This window comes from Cyprinus carpio, unplaced genomic scaffold (assembly GCF_018340385.1).
Source record: "Cyprinus carpio isolate SPL01 unplaced genomic scaffold, ASM1834038v1 S000006513, whole genome shotgun sequence".
Taxonomy (NCBI): Eukaryota; Metazoa; Chordata; class Actinopteri; order Cypriniformes; family Cyprinidae; genus Cyprinus; species Cyprinus carpio.
This window is the reverse complement of record NW_024879181.1, coordinates 238,853-251,966: the sequence shown is the minus strand read 5'-3', so window position 1 is coordinate 251,966 and position 13,114 is coordinate 238,853. Positions and strand designations below refer to the sequence as shown.

Sequence of the window (13,114 nt, the reverse complement as noted above, 5' to 3'; positions counted from 1 at the left end):
ACCATAAGTATTACACTTTTACACCAAATTCATTCTGCTACATTCGTGCTACAGATATGAATGAAGCCTCAAATAATGCAGCTAGTTTTGTTACTAAGTCATCAGATTAACAACTCTCTGTTTAATGATACAGTGGGTGAAAATTCCATAGACTACACTCTTAGAAATAAAGGTACAACCGCTGTCACTGGGGCAGTACCATTTCAAACGTTACACTTTTGTACCTATTAGGTTCTAATACTAATGTACACTTTAAGAACTAATATGTACCTTTTAAAAAGGTACCATCCAGCTGTTGCACCTTTATTTCTGAGAGTGTAGGGATCAAAACTGCAATATGATTTAGTGCGACTATCAAATCATAAGGACTGTGATTTTATTAGATAAATATATACACTGCTTGATATATCAATAGGATTTTGGTACAATAAAGAGTCAGATTTTTGTTTGTGTGGTTTTTCACATCTTTTTGGATAACTGGTATCAATCTCAGACAGATTTGTTCAATAGTTTGCCAGGTCTTCTTAGGTAAAAGGAAACCCTACTTGAAGAGGTTGTTCCAAATTATTAAGCAAGTCACAGTTCTCATGAAATAATGGTGAGGAAGAAAGATCTTCTGAAGATGAAAAGTATGAAAAAAATGCAATGTCTTGCAAAAGGCATCAAAACAAACAATATTTTGAGAAAAGCAAATAGAGATTATTGAATTGTCAAAAGATGCGTTGACTTAGAGCACAGAAGATCTTGGTCTGATAAAGCTTTGTAAAAATCGACGCGTTTAGCTTCAGAAGGCGGGGCATAGAGGAGAAACAATAATGTACAGTATGTGGAAAATAATGTGTTTTTTTTTTTTTTTTACTTAAACCACATAAACACAATGCATTACACCAAATACACAAAATAATGTTCTTTTTAGCCCATTATATGACCCCTTTAATAGCAGTTCACTTCTTTCGATTTGGTACAATTCATGCTCATATCAAGGGCAAATTGTACTCGGTTTGTTGAACTGTGTCCCAGACCACCCCTTTGCCGCACTCTGCCCAGTTCATAGGCAGCAAGACCAGGAGTTCGAAAGACAGCGTCAAGATCATCCAAACTTACCGAACTATGACGCCAGTCGAACCTGCGCACTAAAAGTGCTAGTTTGAAAGCACCCTTAGCTGCATTTTTTTAGAGTGGAGTGTGTCACTGTGTTCCTTTATACGCAAGCAGCTCATGATCCAGTGTTGTCAGTGTCTCAGAGTAGCTCATTTCACATATGGTGCTCAACACAAACTCACTGCTGCAAGTGCTCGGAGTTTGGGTTGCTTATAATGTGCATTTGGCATCAACAATAGTAATATTTCTTATTTTATTTTGTGAATAAACTTTTTTACTTATTTAGTAGTATTAATATATAATAAGTAAATAAATGGATTAATTATTGTCATTATTACTAGTAGTAGAAGTAACACCTAAAAAAGGACTCCAATCCAATAACCATAATTAAAGAGACTTGGGCATGGACTCTTTGAACTTGGGCCAGTAAACAACCACCTAACAACTAGCAACCTACACTATAAACTGCATATCAACATGTTAAAAAACATTCATAAAACCTTAGAACCTCTAGTAACTTTTGGTGGTACAGTCACAGCATTTACTTTGGAAAATATATAATTATAATTTATTAATTTTTCTTCATTCAGTTTTTAGAAACCAGGATTTTTTTTTTAATTGTAACAATTTTTTTTTAATAAAAATGAATTGAACCAAAAGAAAAAAAAAGTAATTACAATTGTTAAAAATCTTGGCGATCACTTACGGCATCTAAAATCTACAATCATTTACATTTATTACATAAAAAGTGTTATTTCCACATCATTTGTCAACTTGTATACCAAATCCAACAATCCCCAGCTTTCTCACTCTCCCTGAACACAGTCCTCTTTGTCTCTCCCATAGGGCTGTGATAGAGGGAAGTGCTAAAGGGCTGCGCAGGGCAGGGCACACACCTTTACCTCCCCACAGATAAGACTCCTTCGCTTTCATCCACCAGGAGCCCTTGAGGCTTTTAGCAGCTGAGAGTTGGGAGGGTGTGTACCCTTAACTAGAGAAAGACATTACCCTTGTGTTCTGCTTTACTGGCTCATAAAGACAGCTCAAACTTTGGCTTTCTCATGCTTTATATGTTCCCTTCGTCAAGGTGGGCACCCGGAATCATTCTGCTAGATATGCGTCCCAGGCTACCAAAAAATGAGCCAGATAAATGAAGCTTAAAGACTGAAGTGTTTCAGCATCCATCCCACCATCACAACATCCTATGTCATGCATACAGAGTAAGGATCTGCAGAGAACAGAAGCAAGGAGAGCCATCTTTCTCTCCCATCAGCCCCTGTGCCAGTGCTAGCTCAACGAGACCTTAAGAGCCGCTGCCAACAGCACGTCCTCCAGGAACCTGTGATTCACAGTGCGTCGTGAAAAGACTTGGGTTCAGTGTGTGTGTGTGTGAGAGAGAGAGTGTGTGTCCAGAACAATGTCAGCCAAGAATCTGACGACTAGAGAGCGCTATTATTCCTGGGCCTTGGGTGCATGCCATTTTTTGGTCATTAAGTGAGAGGGAAGGGGGAGCGAGTGAACAAGATCAAGTTAAAAAGATTAAGAGGAAGACAGGAAAACAGAACATGACGGAGGAGGGGAGGAGTGAAAAGTTAAGACAGACTGGGTTTTTGGCACGATTCTGGCTCTGATATCTCAGGTAACTGGTTTGGGAAATAATGCAAAGACAAATTTCATTTAAACTTTATGTGGTTTTCACTCTCTGCAGCTCTGCACATCCAGTATACTGGGCCACAGGGAGCTGCGTCACTGCAGAAAATACAATAAATAGATTTTAAAAATATATTCAGGCTACAGTATATCCTTAATGGCAGGCAATTGGGTAATGAGACCCTAAGCAAGGTCAAAGGACAGAGCACATAAATTATTTGTCAGTTTCATTTTCCAGCTGTGTAAATCAATAACCTTAATCAATGATAACAGAAATGCAACGAAATTAAACAACAAATGTGAGAGTTATTGGAAGGAGTGGAGTATCACCAAAAGGATATTTAGAAAATAAAACTGGTCGCTCTAGTAGTTTAAAGCATTTTATGAAATCACAGTAGATCTGTATCATATCGGCTATCAGACCCTATTAGTGTTTTTTTTTAATTAATTAATTTATTATTAATTAATTAATTTTTTATTTAACATTAGTTAATATTGAATATATACGGTTTAGGTAAATATAGAACTTTAGTGTGGTTTAATCTTAAAGCATTAAAACAATTAAACCATACAAAATGCAGTAGATTCTAAGTAATAATAAAATAATCATTCCAGGCCTACAATGAAAAAAAAAAACTTCAACATTTCTCATTTAATTTAGTTTCATTTGGTTATAAACTTTAGTTTAAACAGAATAATACAAACTACATGGACAGTAAAATACTAAGAAGAAAATGACAAACAAATAATACATATATACAATTAAAATATTTAAAATAAAAATATAGTATCTAAAAAGAAAGAAGAGATCAAAATAACTATGTATAATAAATAAGTGTATTAAAGCATTTTTTAAAAACATTTTTACATCAATTATATTATTAAACTATTTTTACACCACTAAATTTTAATATCGCTGTCCATCAATGAAAATTATTTTAATTTTAATATAATTGTTTTTTTTTAATATGTAATTTTAATATTCTACAACGTGTATTATTCAGCATCATTGTGTGGTGTCATGAAGCAAATTATTTCATAAATAACTCAAATTAATAATTATAATAAATTTTTAAATATATTTCATTAAATACTCTTTAAATATTCCTTTAAAAAATTAAATTAAATATGTATGCATTGAATATTTTTTTTATTTTTATTTTTTTTGTGGGCAACATGTACCAAACATTGGATTTTCCAACAGTCGCTATCTATGAAGAGCGTTCCAAATTAATCACTTATGATGGTTCATTTCTGTGTGGACAAAGCAGCTGCTTATGTGCAAGGCAGGCCTAGCGAATCTGGCTCAATCCCCTCATGACCGTACAGTAATTGAGCTGGTGAATGTGGCCCTGGTTCTTAATAAGAGAGGAAGTAGACCTACCAGTCAGAAGTACAAGTCATCCACTGAGACATGGACACAATTAGCAGTTAATGCGGTTCCACGGTCCAATCACATCTCATTATCCCTCTCAGTCACAGTGAGGCAGCCCAGACCCCACACAAACAGCTCGCCACAAGTTTGTGGGAAATCACAAGGATCCGACATTCCACGGGTACAAAGAGGGCGGATAAAGAACATGAGGAAAAAAAGTGGGACTCCAGGGTTTAAGTGCAGGATAGAGATATGGTTGCAGGAAGTGATACAGTGGGCTCCCAATGAAGTACAGTCCTCATAAACCCCCTCCTCTCCCTGCTCCTTGAGCTCTTCCTGTCTCTCTATCTCCCCGCACCTCTGAATAAAGTCAGCTGAACACAAGAAGTCTCATTGTTGTGCCTCAGCTGCCTGAGAGCCCTGCACTCCTAAACATCTCTTAACTTTTTCTGTTTGTGGCCTATTTACAAAACAGCCGCAGAATCGCTCATTTATGGCTCGGTGGGCGGGCTTTGGGCTTCTAGTGGTCCTCAGAGGCGTTAACTTTTGCTGTAATATTTACTGCATTTGTGGAGTAGTACTAAATTTGCTCGAAAATTACAGATGTATACATATAAAGATGTATAAGTTTTGACTTGCCGGACTGAATTGGGTTTTTTGCTTCCCCAGAAAAGGGAAACTCAGTGTTTTTGGTTCCAATAAAAGACAAAACTAAACCTTTCGGTAAGTTACCTGGTCGGGAGCAGGATTTCTTCGGTAAACCCAGAATTTACTTCCGTCTCCTCACCCTTTTTTAAAGCGTAAGTAATGTTTAAATAACTCATTCATTCATCCACGCTTTAAAAATTGCTTTTATTGCGGATATTTTTTGCCTTAGTTCAAATACAAATGTCTAAAAATTCTTAAATTATGATGCATTTTCTATATAAGAAAAAATACATACGATATTTAGTTGTGTTTCCTGAAAGCTGAATTTTCAGCATCATTACTCCAGTCTTCAGTATCACATGGTCCTTCAGAAATCATTCTAATATGCTGATTTATTTTCAGTGCTGGAAACTGTTGTACTGCCTAATATTTTTTTGGAACCTGTGTTAATTTTTTCAGGATTCTTTGATGAATAAAAAGTGAATAAAGAGCATCTGATGAATAAAGAGCATTTATTCAAAATATAAATCTTTTCTAACATTATACACTACAGTTCAAAAGTTTGGGTTCAGTACATTTTTATTCTTTTTTTTTGAAAGAAATTAAAACTTTTATCCAGCAAGGATGTGTTAAATTGCTAACAAGTGATAGTGAAGTAGTGAAGATTTATTTAGTTTGAAAAGATTTATATTTTGAATAAATGCTGTTCTTTTTAACCTTTCATTCATCAAAGAATCCTGAAAAAAGTATTGCAAAAAAAAAAAAATATAATAATAAAAAATATATATATAAAAAAAAACATAAATATATATATATATATATAATAAATCAGCATATTAGAATGATTTCTTAAGGATCATGGCAGCAAAACTGTTGCCAACTTTGATAATTCTAATAATAAATCAGCATATTAGAATGATTTCTTAAGGATCATGTGACACTTTACACAGGAGTAATGGCTGATGGAAATTCAGATTTGCATCACAGCAATAAATTATATTTTAAAGGATATTAAAATAGAAACCATTGTTTTATATTGTAATAACATTTTGCATTTTTTTTTTTTGTATTTTTGAACAAATAAATGCAGCCTTGATGAGCATAAGAGACTTCTTTAAAAAAGATTACAAGTCTTACTGATCCCAAACTTTTGAACGGTAGTGTATGTCACTCCTGAAACTTTGCTGCATGTACAGGTATGTGGACTTTGAATGGATTATTATGTAGCCAAGAAAGCGAGCAAATAGCGCTTGCATATAATCACTTAAAACCTGTTACTCACTTTATCACAATCTCACAATGTTCAGTTATAAGCAGAAAATCTCTTATTTACATCATGTCTACACTTTGTTACAGCTCTGACTAACTTGAACACAATGGCAAATCACATGAAATCAACAAGTTAGTCTGTGTTTGGCTACATCGCTCAATGCTACAAAAACAGGAACACAGAAAAACAAACTTTTGACGCTTTCCAGAGCGCAAACACAAACACGCACTGGAGCCTTTACCAAATCTGTTTCGCCAATATCCTATTATTACAGTTTTAAATGAGGATGCGTCTCACGCTAAATGTGTGAGAGTTGGCAGCCCTGCAAGGCATTTGTGATAAGTAGTCTACTGTTTACTTTTACATTACTTGTAACTTGTTTACATTGATTTTTCGAATAATTTAGGTGCTGAAGCAAAGTTGTGACCCATCATTGCACTATAACCACAAGATGGCGCAACTAGAACGTATTATTCCGTGTCTTGTCTTGATATTACGTTATATGCTAATGCTTTTATTATTATCTTTCAAATAATAGACAGCATGATCATCTTCAGACTGAGACAGTCTAGTTCAAAATAGATTAAATAACTTTAATCGTAGAGTAATGGTTTGTGAATTCTTTCCTTCAATCTTAAATTTCAATGTCATATTGTTTTTACACGTCACATTATTATTGGCGCAAGCTGTCACGTTTTTTTTAATGTTGTAATTTCTTCCAATTTTACTATTTTGAATTTCTGTTTCATTTCTAACGTTGAGTCAAATGAACTGTTTTGTTTCACAGTTAAAATTTCTGCAGAAAAGCGCATGCTAAATAATTGTTAAATAATGAACTAAATTATTAGTTATTCAGTGGCAGGTTCCTATTACCCCATAGTGTTAAAATGGCGAAAACGTGCCCTAGCAGCTTGTTAGATTAATTCTTTGGAAGTTTATTTTATTTGTAATTTATTCTGTCCAGTGGTGTTCCACTGCAGCAGACCTCTCAGCTTTATTCAGGAAGAGAAGTCATATTTATAATGGAAAGGAAAGGGCGCAAAGTGTATTCAGAAGTTAACCATTATGAAAAGGAAAGATAGTTACTAATAGTTACTAAGTTATAGTTACTAATTATAAGATACAAAAAGATGTTCTAAGTGAGTATGTGTCTGTCTAGATGTCTAGCGGTTAGTTTCTCACCCAAATGTGCTCAGTACGGTGTGCCTGTGAAAAGAGGAAGTACATGAAGTACATCTAATTATGAAATAATGAGACAGAAATTGAAGTCTTGAAATAATATTAACAATGGGCACTTTGAAAATTAGTGGCGATGTGGAATTAGACCTAATAGCTCATTCTGATCAGATAGGGAACTTGTTTGAGTCTAAGCTCAGAAACTGGGATTACTGCAGCACGTGGACGTGACCGTGGCGTGCAGTGTTATCTGTCTGCTCCGCTCTTGTGCTGCAGACTGAAGGCTTTGATTAGTGCAGTTAGAGGTTGTTGTTTTTTAAATGAACTTTGTCGTGTGTCATTGGCATCAATAAAGCAGCTATCAGCCAAACCACCCCAAGAGCTCACAGCACTGTCCTGTGAAGTAAAGATTGCATTAACAGCTTTTAATGATCTGATTAAATGATTTAGAGGCAGATGCCACTTGAAATGAGCTCTCTTAAAACTGAAAGCCACTAAAACTGGTCTACTGGCCTTTGTGTGATTTGTCAGGGCATTTTCAGCTTCAGAGTTTACACAGCTTTAGAAGCAGATTCTAGTAGGGAGGAAATCTCATGTTGAAACAATACACATCAGTATGGAGAGGGAGAACAGAAAGAGATATTAGATCTTCACTTGAACTGGTATCTCACTCTGATCTACACCCGAGTCTGATATTTTGCTTTCTGATATCCAATGGTCTAGAGTCTGATTTCCCCATCTGATCTCCACTTCACTTCGGTTCAATCTGACTTTGCTGTCTCATTGCTGTGTGTCCTCTTTTAATCTCAGCCTCTCCGCAGTAACTGAGACAGACCATGGCAGCTTTACTCATGTAGGATGATCTGATCGGTGTGAATTAGACATTGTGTGATGATCAAGAGGAAAACCTACACTTCACAGCATCTCAGAACCCTTATGGATAAAACAAAGCCTCATTCTTAAGGTAATGTTATTGCATTTCTCATGTTTTAAGAATTTCAGTTGGTGACGTTGTTGATGACTGCCCTTTGTCTCCGCTGCCATCTCCCATCATTATCCACAATTGCAGTCTTTGTTGTCTGAAGGGATGACCTCTCTTCTCCCTGCTGGGCTTGGCACTGCTGGGTCTGACACCAGCCCAGCAGCCGTCTCTCCCTCCATAATTTATTGTCTTTTCTCTCTGGAAGGCCACCAGCAGGATATCTGACTGATACGCAGAGTGTTTAAATGATTGTGTCAAGGCAACTAGAGAAAGATGGAACATGTAAGTATAGCTGGCTTTAAATCTTTTTAATTTTCTCTAGAACAAATGCTGATATTCGTTTGTCTTAAATGCGAAAGTGTGAGATTTGTGGTGTTTAAATGTTTTATTGTCACGGTTTTAAAAACCGGAAAGGATCGTTTTTATGACTCTTTTTTTATGCAAGCTTGAGATTGTTCTGAATATATGGAGCTTCAGTTTTCTCTGACAACCAGTTTTAGAAACACAACCATATCTCCCTCGGGACACAGACGAGACAAGTGTGAGGCACCAAGCAGTGCTGCCTTTTTATTGGTTGTTTAAATGTTTGTCTAAACAGTAAGAATTGAATCTGGGCTGCTTGCATAAGACACTGGGACAAGTGATTAGGATGCTTAGGAAGTATCTTAAGGTAGACTGAATCATCGATGTGGAAGAGAATGTACTGTAAAGGATTCATGAATGTCAGTCTTGGAGTTTCTGTTATTTGACTGTTTTGGAGAACATTATGAATGAATCTCATAAAAACATTTTCATTTTGATTTTCATAACAAATAAGCACATTCACCCACAAACTGATTTATATTCTATATTATTTGTTGTAAGCTTATATTAAATTAATATTATCAAAAATGTGTAAATTCTAGAAGTTAGCATATTATAATTTGTTACAGTATCTCACAGAAGTGAGTACACCCCTCACATTTTTGTAAATATTTTATTATATCTTTTCATGTGACAACACTGAAGAAATGACATTTTGCTATCTTGTTTATCTTGGTCTAATTCCAGTAATCCATGTCACATTATATTAACTATAATTTAGAAATGTAATTTTTTGATTTCCATGAATGTGAAAAGAAAAATTATTCTTATTTTGTTATTCTCTTTTTTTTGAGAGATGCAAACTTGAAATAAAATGTATATTGAATCTATTGAGTTATCTAAATACTTTAAAACATTAAGATCACTTTTGTTTAAGGCTTTGCACTTAATCTATGACAAAGAATGATGGACCCTGGCCTGTTGTATTATAACAATGATGAAAAATTGTTTTTGTTTTCCAAGCATTTTATTAATTAATTAACAAAAACAAACTAACTTAAATTCTGATTTTGAAGCAAGAAAAAACTGAAAGTTTGTCACAAATAAATTAGAAAAAATTGGAGATGTATGTTAAAAATAATAAAGCATCATAATAAACAAATATAAAAATATAAAAACTCCATGGAAATCACTGTTTGTAAAGCAAATAAAAAATGGTTTATTTATTTTGTCCACCACCCATATGAGATGTTTCAAACTCTTTTATATCTGCCCAGAGGAGCAGAACAAAGCCTATAAAAACAATTTCACAGGATACATCTTTGTTTTTTATTTTTAGCTCAAGAGACCCAGAAATAAAGATGCTTCTCCACTGTAGTGTTCATTTCCAATTTTGGTTTTATCTCATCAGCTTTTATAATTTGTTTCTCTCTTGCTAGACAAACACAGCCTAGTTAAATAATTGTCTTCTCAATAATTAATAATTGGAGAATACCAACTACTGAATTCAGTTAAACATATCTAATAAATGAGTATATTTTCTTATGGTTTTTCTTAGTCATTACCTTTGTGGTCAAAATGACCATTACTACAATACAGAGTGTTCTGTATATTGTTTAAAATCATTACATTTTTTGAACCTTTGCACATTTGAATGATAACAGCTGTGTACACTGTTTCCATTCGATCAAATCACAACAACAGGAAACAGATCCGGCATGATGCAGCTGACACAGAACAGCATACGTCCAGCGGATATTCTCCAAAATGGCACCAGGGTGATGCAGAGGAGACAAATTCTTGAATCATTTTTTTTTTTTTTCTTTTGTGCACAAAAAGTATTCTCAGAGGCTATGTTTCTGGACTTGGGAACATTTCAGTTGCATTGCTGTCCATGCATCCTCGCTACATTTCTGGACATTTTCTTTTGGAACATTTCAGTTGCATTGCTGTCTATGCAGGGACAGACAGCGCTCAGATTCCAAAACATAAAAATATATTCAAAAATATCTTAATTTGTGTTCCAAAGATGAACGAAGATCTAATGGGTTTGAAATGACATTAGGGTGAGTAATTAATGACAGAATTTTCATTTTTGGGTAAACTAACCCTTTAAAGATTATTTGATTAAAGATCAAGATATAGAGGGCCAAACCAGTTCTGGATGTTGTGAAAGTGAGCTAGAGTCTTGTTTACGTGATATGTCAAAAAAATCACATGAGTATAATAATAGAACATCCTGTTTTGGTTATGATAACACCCAGAGATCACCCATTGTAACATGTTTTGAACATTAATTCTTTATGTTCATCAATTCATCAATTCTTAATCATCATAATGATGATTATAAATTGTTTTGGGACCGTAATGATGGATGATTATAAAAAATGAAGATTATGCTTTTATTTTCCTCGCGCCGCACGCATAAATGTGTGTGGTGTGTGTTCATGCTGTGTGTGTGCACTTTGGATGGATTAAATGCAGAGACTGCATTTGTGGTATTGGGCCACCATTACTGGCTGTATTTCACATCACTTATTTTTATGCAATTTATGCAGTAGTGTAATTATTAATAATAATTTCTGCCCTAGTTGAATTATTGTAAAATACCACAAAAAGTTATATGAACACAAAACATACCACTTGTAAGTCTGTTGTTATCCCCCATTTAGCGGTTAAAACAAAATGTATTGCATAGCATGAATAAAAATTGGTTACTTTATAAACACATTAAGGGTTCTAAGTATTTTATTTATATGTTGTTGTTAGTTCCAAAGTGTGCGAATCAGGTTTCCACAGTAAGTCAAATTATTATTTTTGCCCTTTCCTCATTTACCTTTATTCCAAATCACAGTCTTTGGAGGACTTGTCCCATCTTTTATCTTTGTTAGGAAATATATAAAAAATAAAAATATTAAACAAAATTAAATTTGTTTATAGGAAATATAATTTTAGACCTGGTGGTATTCAAGTACATAAAATATCATGATAATACCATGATATTTGTGCTTTTTGTAAGTATAAAGTTTTATTTTCAAGGTTTGCCTTACCGTAGTGTTTTATTTTTATTGTTTTGTTTATCTGAGATAAAGACTTAAATGTTTGTAATGATGTAAAATAATCCCACATGGCTATAGGGAACTACCAAAATGAGCATAGCATTACAATATGACCAAAACGTGGCAGTAAGTTGCACTTAACCCTTAAGAAACAGAACTTCTGATGATCTGGTCATATCATATAATATCATATCATGTCAGTTAAAGTCTTTTCAAACAGTAAATCAGCCATTTTGTTCTGTCCATTGCAATTTTTCCAATTTTATATAGATGTGTACACAGTTTGTGTATTTGTATGTTAATTGTATGCAGAAAACCAAATGCGATGACAAGGCTTGTCATTGTGCTCCATCATCACTAGAGCTCAGTATGTGTGACTGAAGCCACAGAATTTGATTTTGGTTCTTCATTTCTCTGTGTGAATTGTAAACATTCCACAGAGTTGTCACAGCTTCATCCTTGATGACTAGAGAAACAGTAAGGTAAGAGAAGAAAGAACACATCTAGGTTATGTATGCATTTAAACAGAATTATTAAAACAATTGTAAATATCTGTGTTTGGATTATATATTTACGCCTATAGCCTACAAACAGTATGTTTTATTCATGTATTTATTTGTAGAGTGTTCTTTATAAACTTTTTATCAATGAGGAAATTAAAAAATTTTTGATTTATACGCATTCTAAATTGTGTATTTAATATGTTGTAACTGATTTTTCTTTTTGTATTTGATTAATGTCTGTATCCTAATTTCATCCACAGAGCTGAAGATATGACACTCCTGCTACTTTTGATCATGAACCATGTAATGGATGTTAAAACAACTAAAGATGCTACTTTGTCACCTAGTCTACCTACAGAACTCAGCACCTGCACGTCCCGTCGTAAGTTCATGAAACCCTCCTCAAATCAGACTATTTCAGCATTGTTAGACTTGTACTTTAGAGCTAAGTTAGACAAAGATACCGTTGTTCCCCACACCATGAGAAATTGATTTGTATAAAGTCTGCATGTTCATGAGTCCACTATTTTGTCAACACACTACTGATCAAATGGTTAATATTTTTTTAATGTTTTTGAAAGACAGTCTATTAATGCTCATACGGATGTATAATTATTTTAATACCTGAGATTAAAAATAAAACAGCAGCGGGGCCGTAGGGATTAATGATCAATCCTAAAATCTTAACAATTTGACTTATGTACAAATTATTTTTATTATTTATTTAAAATTGTAGTTTTATTGATATTTATAGTCTCTTGTGGCAACCAAGACACACGACCATCAAAAGTTTGTGCTAAGTATAAGCAAAAAATAATCATAATGTTATTGATGGGACAATTAAAGTGACAAACGTTACCAGCTAAAGATATATAAGTTACAAAAGATTGCCACTCAAATGGTCACAGGAAGGATCTGTGGACACTAAGACATAAGTATATATGACGAACATCACAGGAACTAAAATACATTTTCAACTATATTAAAATAGAAGCAGTATTTAAATTGTAATATTTTACAGTATTATGTTTTATGAAGTTCTTGATA

The 13,114-nt window shown here is 34.0% G+C and overlaps 1 long non-coding RNA gene across 2 annotated transcripts; it reads left to right on the top strand.

Annotated features, from left to right (window-relative positions):
* Window positions 1–4,618: 4,618 nt before the first annotated feature.
* Window positions 4,619–9,185, top strand: LOC109098015. 2 transcript variants are annotated; one of them, XR_006159382.1, is made up of 3 exons: window positions 4,619–4,926; window positions 8,031–8,184; window positions 8,290–9,185. It is a non-coding gene; the product is annotated as an uncharacterized LOC109098015 (long non-coding RNA). The 2 variants fall into 2 exon arrangements; XR_006159383.1 differs by having other exon boundaries at window positions 8,408–9,182.
* Window positions 9,186–13,114: the final 3,929 nt, after the last annotated feature.